Consider the following 12,272-nt stretch of genomic DNA (forward strand, 5'->3'; position numbering starts at 1 on the left):
GAATGTATTTCCTAGATTACAGTATTTATTTCAAACACTACCAATACAACTGCCACAGAAATTTTTTCAAGAGTTAAATAAATGTGTGAGGATATTTCTTTGGAAAGGTAAGATATCAAGAATATCACTGGAAAAATTGACATGGAAATTTGAGTTAGGAGGGTTACAACTTCCAAATTTTAAGAATAATTATAAAGCAAATCAACTTGGATTTATTGCATCTTTTTTTGAAGAAAGAAAGAAAAATAGAATTAGATAAGATAGGAGGAAATACACCCGAAGATTTTATATATAAATAGGAATCTAATGTCTACAGAAAAGGAAAGAATCTCCTATATTAAAACATTTGATTGATCTATGGAATAAGATAAATGTTGATGATGAAATAAAGAAATCTTTATTAGTAAGGAGACCTTTGTTCCAAAACAGACTTATTCCTTTTACAATGGATAATCAACTTTTATATAATTGGTACCAAAAAGGGATTAGATCTATAGGAGACTGTTGTGAACGAGGTATATTGATGTCATTTGAACAATTAAAGAATAAATATAAAATATCAAATAACACTTTCTTTTGTTACCTTCAATTAACGGCTTATTTAAGAGACAAACTGGGTCAAACAATGTTTTTGCTGAAACCTAATGAAATTGAAATTTTAATTCAAAAAGGAAAAATTTTAAAAATTATTTCTTTTATGTATAATTTGATTCAAAAACAGACACTTAAACAAGGAACTCACAAGTCAAGACAAAAATGGGAAACGGATTTGGGTATTAATATTGATGAAACAAATTGGTCAAGACTATGTCTTGACAGTATGACAAATACAATAAATGTTCGACTTAGATTAGTACAATATAATTTTTTACACCAATTATATATTACACCGCAAAAAATAAATAGATTAAATTCAAACTTATCTGATCAATGCTTTCGGTGTAATCAAGAAATTGGTACTTTTTTACATTCTACTTGGTCCTGTTCCAAAATTCAACCTTTTTGGATAAATTTAAGAGTTTTATTGGAAAAAATTACTGGAACTCAACTTCCACATAACACTATATTACTTTTATTAGGTGACATTGAAGGGATAAAATCGAAACTTAAATTGAATAATTACCAGAAAGTATTTATAAAAATTGCATTGGCAGTAGCCAAGAAGGCTATAGCAGTTACGTGGAAATCGGATTCATATTTAAGTATGGATCGTTGGAATAATGAAATTTTTAGTTGTATTCCACTCGAAAAAATTACTTATAATTTAAGAGATAAATATGATACATTTTTGAATATTTGGTGCCCTTATTTATAAAAGATAGGTTGGCATATTTAGGTGCTCTGATGATAAAGATGTTGGTCTTTTGGGGAAAGTAACAAATAAATATATTAAATTTATTTTGAATCCCATGGAGCATGTGGAGACCTTCCAATATCCAGGCAATCTTTCTTTCTTTCTTTTAGGTAGGGGTATATATCGGGGGGAGGGGTTAAGGGGAGGGGGGTGGGTAGATATTGTTATTCCATGTAATCAGTGTGAAAGCTTAATAAAAATTATATATGAAAAAAAATTATACAACTCTGAAATTCTTCTTCTCCAGATAGCCATGAAACCAAGAAAGAAGAGAATGGCAGCATGACCATCAACCCCAAAATCCCTCGTCCCCGCACAAAAACCCGGAACAGGCACTACAACCCCTAAATCCTCCTATTCAGCACAAAAAGATCGAGCAAAAACACAGAATGCTAGAAAAACTATAAGATCAAAAAAAGTCTATAGTCCCAAGTCCACATCCAAAACGCAGAAGACCTGGGCAACATTCTCCAGGCACAGTGGCAGGCTTTCCCATTTCTGTTAGCGCAGCAGGGACATCCTCAGTGATCAAAAGGCAGGTAGCCGGTTCTCAGTTTCTGCATTCCCCTCGATGTTTCAATCTCCCTCGTTGTTATAATAGAAGCTTTTATTGGTGAAATGGAGTCAAACCTTAGCTTGTGCCCTGTCCCATAGCCTGCACACCACGAGGTTTTCACACGCTGCCTCAGATTCCCAGAATCCTCTCAGAGACTGCTGAACGCTGGCACACCCAAATGATGCCCAAGCAGCAAATCACAAGCTCCAGCAGTTCCAGAATCACATCCAAGACAGAAAGCAAACGTAAAAGACATAAAAGAAGTGAAATATCTGGCTTTGAGATCCATCCAGAAGATGTCGACCGAAGGAACGTTGTACGCAGGTGCCGTCTTGACCGAAACTCTTGCACATCCTTTTTTCAGTCAAAGGTCAATGCAAATCTGAAGTTTTCACCTCCAAAGGCCGAGTCATAACTTGGATTGATCTATGTTAGCCCATGGCATTACAGGAAAAGTACTAACATGAGTAGAAGACTGGCTGACTGGCAGGAGGCGAGGAGTGGGAATCAAAGGGGCCGTTTCTGTTTGGCTGCCGGTTGACTAGTGAAGTTCCACAGGGGGTTGGTGTTGGGACCGCTTCTTTGCTCATTGTATGTCAATGATCTGGAAGATGGAAGTGATGGCTTTGTGGTTCAGTTTGAGGATGATACGAAGATAGGTGGAGGGTGAGGCAGTATTGAGGAAGCAGGGAGTCTGCAGAAGGACGTGGGCAGATTAGGAGAATGGGCAGAGAAGTCCCAGATGAAACATAGAGTAGGAAAGTGTATGGTCATGCACTTTGGTCGAAGGAATAAAGGCGTAGATTATTTGGGAGTTCTTGTGGAAGATTCCCTGAAGGTTGAGTCGGTGGTAAGGAAGGCAAATACAATGCAAACCTTTATTTTAAGAGGACTAGAATATAAAAGCTGTCCAAGGCATTGGCCAGACCACTCTTGGAGAATTGTGTGCAGTTTTGGGTCTCTTGTCTGAGAAAGGATGTGCTGGGATTGAAGAGGATCCAGAGGAGGTTCACGAGAATGATCCTGGGAATGAAAGGGTTAACATATGAGGAGCATTTGATGGCACTGGGTCTGTACTCGCTGGAGCTTAGAAGAATGAGGAGGGGGGAATGTCATTGGAACCCATCTAATATTGGAAGACTTAGTTAGAGTAGACATGGAGGGGATGCTTCCAGTAGTGGGGGAGTCTAGGATCAGCGGGCACTCGGGATAGAAGGATGAGGAGGAATTTTTTTAGTCAGAGGGTGGTGCCACTATGGAATTCATTGCCACAGACAGCTGTGGAGGCAAAACCATCGGGTATATTTAGAGTGGAGTTTGACATGTTGTTGATTAGTCAGGTCATCAAAGATTATGGGGAGAAGGCAGTGGAATGGGGTTGAGAGGGTTAATACATCAGCCATGATGGAATGGCCTGATCAGACTCGATGGGCTGAATGGCCTAATTCTGCTTCTGTGCCATACGGTCTGATGGTCTATGATAGGGAAGGTATCAAATGGAACCAAGAGGGAGAACACAGAGATGAGAAAGGTCTCATTGGATGATGGGGCTGATTAGATCTGTTACAAAATTTACTCTAAAACGAGGTGGATTCAGTTTGGTTGCCAGCTTCTGTCAGAAAGGAAAGAAGTTTGTTTAGATATATCCTTTTCCTCCCTTTCCCCGTAGCACCAGTTGGGACTGACTCATTTTCAGTGTATAGATCCTGGGCATCCTCAGACACCTCACTCTACTTCATCTGGCTGTTACCGAGACAGGAATGTCACTTACAGTCAAGACTCGTGCTCCGAACCTAAGTGTTCACCACTATGCTCACCACTAGATGGCAGTGTCTGCCAACTCCTCTGCTTAGTAGATCCTCAGAATCGGAATCAAGTATATCTCTGGCATATGTTGTGAAATTTGTTGTTTTGTGGCAGCAGTTCATTGAAATACATCATAAAAATAACTATCGATCAAACAAGAAATATTTAATAAATTAAATAACAGTGCGAAAAGAGAGCGAGAAAAAAATAGTGAGGTAGTGTTTCATTGTCCATTCAGAAATCTGATGGCGGTGGGGAAGAAGCTGTTCCTAAATCATTGAGTGTGTGTCTTTAGGCTCCTGTTCCCCCTCCTTGATGTAACAATGAGAAAGGGGCATGTCCTGGGTGATGGGCATCTTTAAAGGTGGATGCGGCCTTTGTGAGGCATCGTTCCTCGAAGGTGTCCTCGGTGCTGGAGCTGCTTTGAGAGAATCATTTTGTCACAGGCACAGAACTTGTTACCGGACCCCCCCTGCACAAGCATTTCCTTTCCTCCTGTATCTCAGCAAAGTGTAGTGGGCACAATTAGCAGCACCTCTACTTCACAGTTCCAGAGACCTTCTACGCACTTGCATCTCCTCCCATGTTCCAAACATGTATGGGGTGGTTGTTTTAATTCCAAACACCCATGGGTTGGTCGATTGGCGGGTGGGCGATATGTTAGTTTTTGTGTGAGGGAGGGTTTGGGGATGTTTTTGGGGTCTAACGTTCTTGTTGGTGTTTTTGCGTGAGAGGGAGGGGTTGGGATTTGATGTTATTGTTGCTGTTTTTTTCCCTCTGTGAGGGAGGGGGAGTTTTTCCAGGGTTTGTGAGTTTTGATGTATTTTCTTTCTACAACCATAGTTTTTCTGTATTTCATGGCTATCTGGAGAAGACAAGTATCAGAGCTGATTGTATATGCATACTTTGACAATAAAATGAACCTTTAACCTTGTAATTGGCCACAGTAACTCCTCTCGTGAATGTGGAAGAGTGGTACAATCTGGGACTATGGGTGGCTAGGCATAGCTCAAGTACCATCTATAAATTTACTAAGGATACAACCATTGGTGGTAGAATCTCAGGTGGTGACGAGAGGGCGTACAGGAGTGAGATATGCCAACTAGTGGAATGGTGCCGCAGCAACAACCTGGCACTCAACGTCAGTAAGATGAAAGAGCTGATTGTGGACTTCAGGAAGGGTACGATGAAGGAACACATACCAATCCTCATAGAGGGATCAGAAGTGGAGAGAGTGAGCAGCTTCAAGTTCCTGGGTGTCAAGGTCTCTGAGGATCTAACCTGCTCCCAACATATCGATGTAGTGATAAAGAAGCCAAGACAGCGGCTATTCTTCATTAGGAGTTTGAAGAGATTTGGCATGTCAACAAATACACTCAAAAGCTTCTATAGTTGTACCATGGAGAGCATTCTGACAGGCTGCATCACTGTCTGGTTTGGAGGGGCTACTGCACAGGAACGAATGAAGCTGCAGAGGGTTGTAAATCTAGTCAGCTCCATCTCGGGCGCTAGCCTACAAAGTATCCAGGACATCTTCAGGGAGTGGTGTCTCAGAAAGGCAGTGTCCATTATTAAGGACCCCCAGCACCCAGGGCATGCCCTTTTCTCACTGTTACCATCAGGTAGGAGGTACAGAAGCCTGAAGGCACACATTCAGTGATTCAGGAACAGCTTCTTCCCCTCTGCCATCTGATTCCTAAATGGACATTGAACCGTTGGACACTACCTCACTTTTTTAAATATATATTATTTCTATTTTTTTTGTACGGTTTTTAATCTATTCAATATACATATACTATAATTGATCTACTTATTTATTATTTTATTTTTTAAATATATAGTATTTCTGTTTTTGCACATTTAAAAAATCTATTCAATATATATAATTGATTTACTTGTTTATTTATTATTATTAATTTATTATTATTATTTTCCTCTCTGCTAGATTACATATTGCATTGAACTGCTGCTGCTGAGTTAACAGATTTCACGTCACATGCCGGTGATAACAAACCTGATTCTGGGGAGAATAAATTGGGATTAGTGTTGGATTAGATGGTCTCATCAGGTTGAAGAATCTGTTTCCAAGTCATCTGCTCCATGATTCTTAAAGCATGCTTGCTGATAGAACTAAGAGCCTAGATACAGTTTTAAGATTCTAAATATTCTTTCAGTTTAGATTAAACTGGTTCTCCATGGATTACAAATTCAACATCTCAAATCATTGCTTGAGGTGCTTGATAAGCTTCAAGGAAGCTTCACCCTCGCTGTGAGGTGACTCGTGGCCCCCATCCACAGAACACCAGCAATGAAAGATAATACCGGGGAATGGTGAAACTAGGAACAAAGTATGGGATGGTGAGGAAACAAAGGGAAAGAAGGGTGAGAACAATTAAACTCACACTCATTATCGAGGCTACACCTGCTGATGAACAGGAAGCCTCAATTCCCCAATCGTGTATTGCGTATTCCATTTATTTATTGAGATTCAGCGCGGAACAGGACCCTCTGGCCCTTTGAGCCGTGCTGGCCAGAAACCCCCCGATTTAACCCTCGCCTAATCACAGGACAGCTTACAATGACCAGTTAGCCTTCCAACCGGTACATGGTTGGACTATGGGAGGAAACCGGAGCACCCAGAGGAAACCCAGGCGGCCGCAGGGAGAACGTACAAACTCCTCAGAGGCAGCGGCGAGAATTGAACCCGGGGTCGCTGGTACCGTAAAGCGCCATGCTAGCCGCGAGGCTACCCTGCCTCCCATTAAGGGTGTGTCTCAGTGCTCACACCAAATCCTGGATTTGAGTACGGAAGTTTACACCGAAAGCTCCCGTCTCGCTGAGCAACACCCTTCTGTCCCTTTATTAGAGAGAGAGTATGTCCAATTGTTGGGGCGAACGATGAGTTTTTATTGTACTGCAGACCATGGTCTCTCTTGGGCGGTTTGCTATTGCTTGCCTGGTGGTGGAGAGTGTTGATGATCTTTGCTGAATTAAGTTGGGGAAGGAGAGGGTCGTTGCTTGTGCGTGGGAAGGGGAAGTAGCGGGAGCTTTGGGCTTCTAATATTTTTGCTGTCACTCATTCTTTGGGGCAGCCTCCTGTTTTCGTGGATGTCTGTGAAGAGCAAGAATTTCAGGTTCTACTGGGTAGTGGGTAGTGGCTCCATATGTCACTACTACAGGGCGTGATGATCCTGCCTTACACGAGTCCTGGGCTCAGCTGGCTCCGGCTGACAGTACCCGGTATGGGCCCCTATCCAGGGTTACCAATCCCACTGCCTTGTGGGTACCTTCGGGAGAAGAGAAGGCTAAGGAGTATCACGTCACCTCCCGGCAGCTCCTGCAGCCAAGCTGATGCCAAATGTACTGCTTGGCATTCCTTTGGACCACATCCGCGAGGCAGAGAGGGGGATCTTGATGTCTGGGCAGCCCAGGATCTCCATATTCATTGCCCAGGTCTGCACCCCGGAGAACCGGGCGCATCCATTGTCTACTTAGACAGATGGAGCCATTAACTTAACTGACATTGTATACATTCTCTGACATTAAATGGAACCATTGAACTGTTGGAAGTACATTTTGGAGAGGTGCACTATCCAAAGGTGCTTTCTTTTGTCTGAGGCCATATTTGCTCACTCAGATCCGACCGAGCCCTTTTGAAGCACAGTGATGTTATTTTCTTTGATGTCTTGACAAAGCTTATCCTTTGAAGGGTCATTTTGTCCTGACCTCTTTGCTGTTTATGAAACATGACCCTACACAAATTGTGTGTTATGTTTCCTACGGTCCAAAAGCATAGAGACCGGGCAAATATTTAACTGGCCATGTGGTGGGTCCTGAAGTCATGAAAGCTGATGTACATTTTTCCCACTGTTGTTGATGACTTTAAGCTGCTGAAGTCTAACCAAACCTGCATCGACGCACGGAAGACTGCAGGGATTCAGTGGGACAGGCAGCATCCATGGAGGGGAATGAACTATTGATATTTTCGGCCAAACTCCTTCATTTGTCTGAACCTTCATCCGGATGGCAACAACACATTGTGTAGTATCACAGCCCTGTCTGATTAAGTATCTGGAAATGTCATAATTGCAGATTATCCACAAAGCCCAGTGTACACAGCGTAACCAGCGATGGAGAAGTGGTCCTTATCACTGCTTCAACGAGACGCCAGTGACGCAGGCGAGCGTTAAATCCAGGCAGATGAAACGTCAGTCCAGCTGTACACCTTTCATTACTCACACAAACATCCTCCTCCCTTTCAATATTTGTTCACCTGCTGCCCAGGAAGCTATCTGTGCATTCAGTGACAGGCAACAAAGGGGTTCTTTAATATTTTTGAAAGGAGCGTGTGAATAAACTGTGATTAGTAAACTCTCAGACTTAGTTCCAGATTCTGCAGCCAGTGGAGCCAGTCTCTGGAAGGACCTCCTGGAGGGCTCATCCACTGAGGCAATACGGGTAGGGCTCAGGAACAAGTAAGAAGCAACCTCTGTGATGGGACTATGCGATTGGCCTCCCAATAGGTAGCAGGAGATAGAGGAGCAGATAGGGAAGTTCAAAACACATTTATTATCCAAGTATGTATACTAAATACAGCCTTGAGATTCGTCTCCTTACAGGCAGCCACAAAGCAAAGAAACCCAAAAGAACCCATTAAAAAAAAAGAAACACCCAGTGCGCAGAGAGAAAAAGAAACAAATCATGCAAACAGTAACATTCAGAACTGAAGTTTACGACGGCGAATCCATGCACAAACATGAAGCCACGGCCTCAGTTCAGCACAGAGCCGAGTAAACATCGCGGAGTGGTGAGCCGAACCTCGCCTCCTGTCCCAACACCGTGAACTTTTCAATCTAGCTGGTCACTTAAATTGTCCAAACATTGGGTCCTTCCTGTTGTGTATTTAATATTTCAGTACTGTTTGAGTAATCTTGTATTTATTTATATATTGTTAGATTGAGCATTCTTTTTTGTTTAAATTATTCATTATGGGTTATATGTAAGAATATGTTAATTGCATGCATCATCATGTGATAAGTGTGCACCTTCCTCGAAGTAAACTTGAAGTTGCACCCGTATTTTTGGACTCTCTGCGTCTTCATTTGAATTAATTTAATGCTTTGAAGTTACAAAATGGAACATTGGTGATGAGGTATTTTTAAAGTGAACCTGACATGGCTACCGGCCATGATGTTGATGTGGAGTGAGATGTTTGAACTAAAAAAAAACTTAGCGAGGAATGGTAGAACAGAGCAGCACCTGCTCTTCTGAAGGGAAGGCACGATCGAGGTTTTTTTTTCCAAAAGTCAGAAAACAGAAGAATTCACGGGCTTATAAAGAGTGAGTACCTGATGATAATAATCATTAAAATATCAGAAATGGCTGGCTACATTGGAAATATTGATGAGTTTGATTAGACAACGGGTAATTAACTTATGTATACTGAGCTATTGGAGCAGTATTTTGAAGCAAATGAAATAACCAATGAGAAGCGAGTGCCAATTTTGCTGAGTTCATTCGGTTTAAAGGCACACAGTTTGCTTCAAAATTTAACTGCTCCAACTAATCCAGCAGAAACGAGCTTTGCTGCTATTGTAAAAGTGATGCAGGAACATTTTGAACCCATGCCATAGTTGATTGCAGAATGCTTTAGGTTTCATAAGGGGAATCAAAAAGAAGGGGAACCCATTTCAGCATACATGCCTGAATTGAAGAGATTGTCCAAACACTGTCAGTTCAGTGATGGGCTTAAAGATCGTTTATTTATGGAATCTTAAATGAAAGCATTCAAAAATGGCTCCTAAATGAAGCACAACTTACGTTCAAAAGAGCAGTTGAAATTGCTGTTTCACTGGAAACCACAGACAGCGATGAAATTGAGTTGCAGTCAGGAATGAAAATGAACGTGAACAAAATAGCATTGTCTAAACAGAAACCGGCCTGGCCAAACACGTTGTTTTACCGTTGTCTCACATATACAAACAAATGCAGATTTAAAGGCAAAACTTGCAGAAAAAGCACTTCAAGAATATGTCGGGCAGACAAAAATAAATGGACTGCTCAAGAAAGAGAAAAAGCAGGTTGCAGTTTCAAAAAGAGCACTAATCTGCACATTGATGATGAAAAATCAGATAACAATGAGAGCGACACAGGACTGGCTAGCCTGGAGATTGACAGTGTGCAAGTTAGCAATAGACAAAAAATGTGGCTTACGCCAGAAGTGAACAGCAAATTAATTAAAATGGAATCAGACACTGACTCAGCAGTTTCAGTCATTCCACAAAACGAGTTTGAACGGCATTTCAAAGATACTGAACTGAAGCCTGCAGATATCCAACTGAGAACTTATACTGGAGAAAAGATAACTCCTATGGGAATGACGTCTGGGACAGTGAAATACAACAAGCCACATTGGGTTTGTATGTGGTAAAATCAGTAGGAGCAGCATTGCGGGGACGTGAGTAGCTGAGACAATTCCAACTTGTTGGAGCTCCATCCACCATTTGCATGCCACATCCCCTGCAATGAAGCCATACGAAAGCAAATTAAGAAAGGTGCTGGATGATGCCACAAATGTCTCCACGTCCAGCACCATGGACCGTTGCCCAACAGAGGACAAACAGGTGCTGATGCCAACCTCTGTGACTCCGGTTGGAAAGAATATTGGACCAAAAAAAAAGACCATGCGGCTCCCAGGAAGCATGCAGGTGTCGGAAGCAGTGGTCCGACTACAACAGTTTCTGTAGGTGATGTATCTAATAAAGTTTCTGGTATGTTAATCAGGCAGTTATTTGTGAAATGTGTCTTGGTCTGAAGCTGGAAGAGAGTTCAAGGAGCTTCAGGAAAGTTGCAAGCATTCAGCATTTGTGAGTCTAAAGAACCAGAATCTGCTATGTGTGCATTAAAGTTATTACATGAACTTCATGTGGAAGACAGAAAGCTGCTTGTAAAAGTAGATGCAAGAACCAAATCCCAGCTGGATGAATGGAAGGCAAAAAGCAAAGGATTCAGTGGAGATATGAAAACAGAGGATTCATCAGATGATGTTATGGATGAGGAAACGAAGAGGAGAGATCAGATTGTAAAGAAAGCAATTGAAGAATTAATAAGAGAATACGCTGGTAAACTAAATGTACCTTCCCACAATCAAGATGCTCATCCAAGAAGGAAAAGGAAGGAAGAGATGGAGAGAAGGAATGTGAGAAAGAAAAAGAAAGGAATCAAAATAGATCCAGAGAGAGAAAAGGAGAAGAAAGATGTCCCAAGCTGTCCTGCAGTCTTAGAGTCAACTTCTACAATCACCGCAGAGGAGACCCCAGAACCTGAGGTTGTTTCACAGCTACGTCTCAACTGTCAAGCAGAGGGATCCCCCTTGTCAGGAAGGATATTAGCCCACAAGAGTAAGAAAGCCTCCACAGCAATGAAATCTTTTGGCCTGAATGGGACATTTTAAAATTTACTGTGCTGTGGATGTCTGTGTATTGTAGTTGTATTATATAGTACACTGTGCATATAATTGAGATGCATCCTCAATTGAGTTGGAGTTTATAGCTAAGCAGGGAAGAGTGTTGCATATTTAACATTTCAATAATATTTGAGTAATCTTGTATATATATTATTTGAGTAAGCATTCTTGTTCATGTAACGCACTGTAAGATTTCACTGCTAATGTAATGGCCTCTCTGTAATGTTTCATGCCAACATAATAGTTTCTCAGTAACAGCGGTATTTGGGTTATGACTAGAGATAACGGGGACTTTGGAATGTATGCTGGCCAATGAGGGGAGATGTTTTTCTTTCTTGTTTGCCTGAGCAAAGATTTCACGGGCTTTTGGTTCGGCAGAGGATGGAGAGAGAAGATGCCAGAACGGGGAAGTTGTAGTCTGCAGGACAGAGCGGACTTGGAAACAGTTGGAAGTCGATGACCTGGGGGCAAACCGATGGAGAACGAACAGACAGGAAAATTGTGAGCTCCAATGTTGCACATTGGACTGTTTCATGAGAACAGGCCCTTTTTCTTTTTTGTTTCTTTACTAACCCTATTGTCAAATTAAGAATTATAAAGCTCAATTATTTATTTGCATATTGTGTACTGTTTGTTATTTCATGGTACTGATTTGTAACAGGGGAACACAACAAACAGCATCCTCCCAAACAAGATTTCTCAAGTTCGGGTGGGCCGGAGGCTGTCTCCCCCTAGATTAAGCCGCTAGTGGAACCTGAGGGTTACAATTGTTGGGGTATTGTTCGGGATTGATTTCGTTGGATGCTGTGTGATTGCCCTGAGCATTGAACCAGTGGGTTGTGTGTTTAAATCTGCGCTGGTATGGACATTGCCGGGGTGGAGTGGTGGTGTGCCTCCGTGCGGTTAACGGTAACGAGTGCGTGTGTGTTGAGTGGCTTGGATACTCATACCCCGGGTGAATGGTTAATTTGATTTTTGAGTACTGTTAAAGTTCAGACTAGTGCTGACATAATGGCAGTGGAACTGTCTGCTTCTATCGGGGCCATGGCCTATCCATACTGTCAGGGTGGAGGGGAGTGTAGCAGAGCGAG

This window comes from Mobula hypostoma, chromosome 8 (assembly GCF_963921235.1).
Source record: "Mobula hypostoma chromosome 8, sMobHyp1.1, whole genome shotgun sequence".
Classification (NCBI taxonomy): Eukaryota; Metazoa; Chordata; class Chondrichthyes; order Myliobatiformes; family Myliobatidae; genus Mobula; species Mobula hypostoma.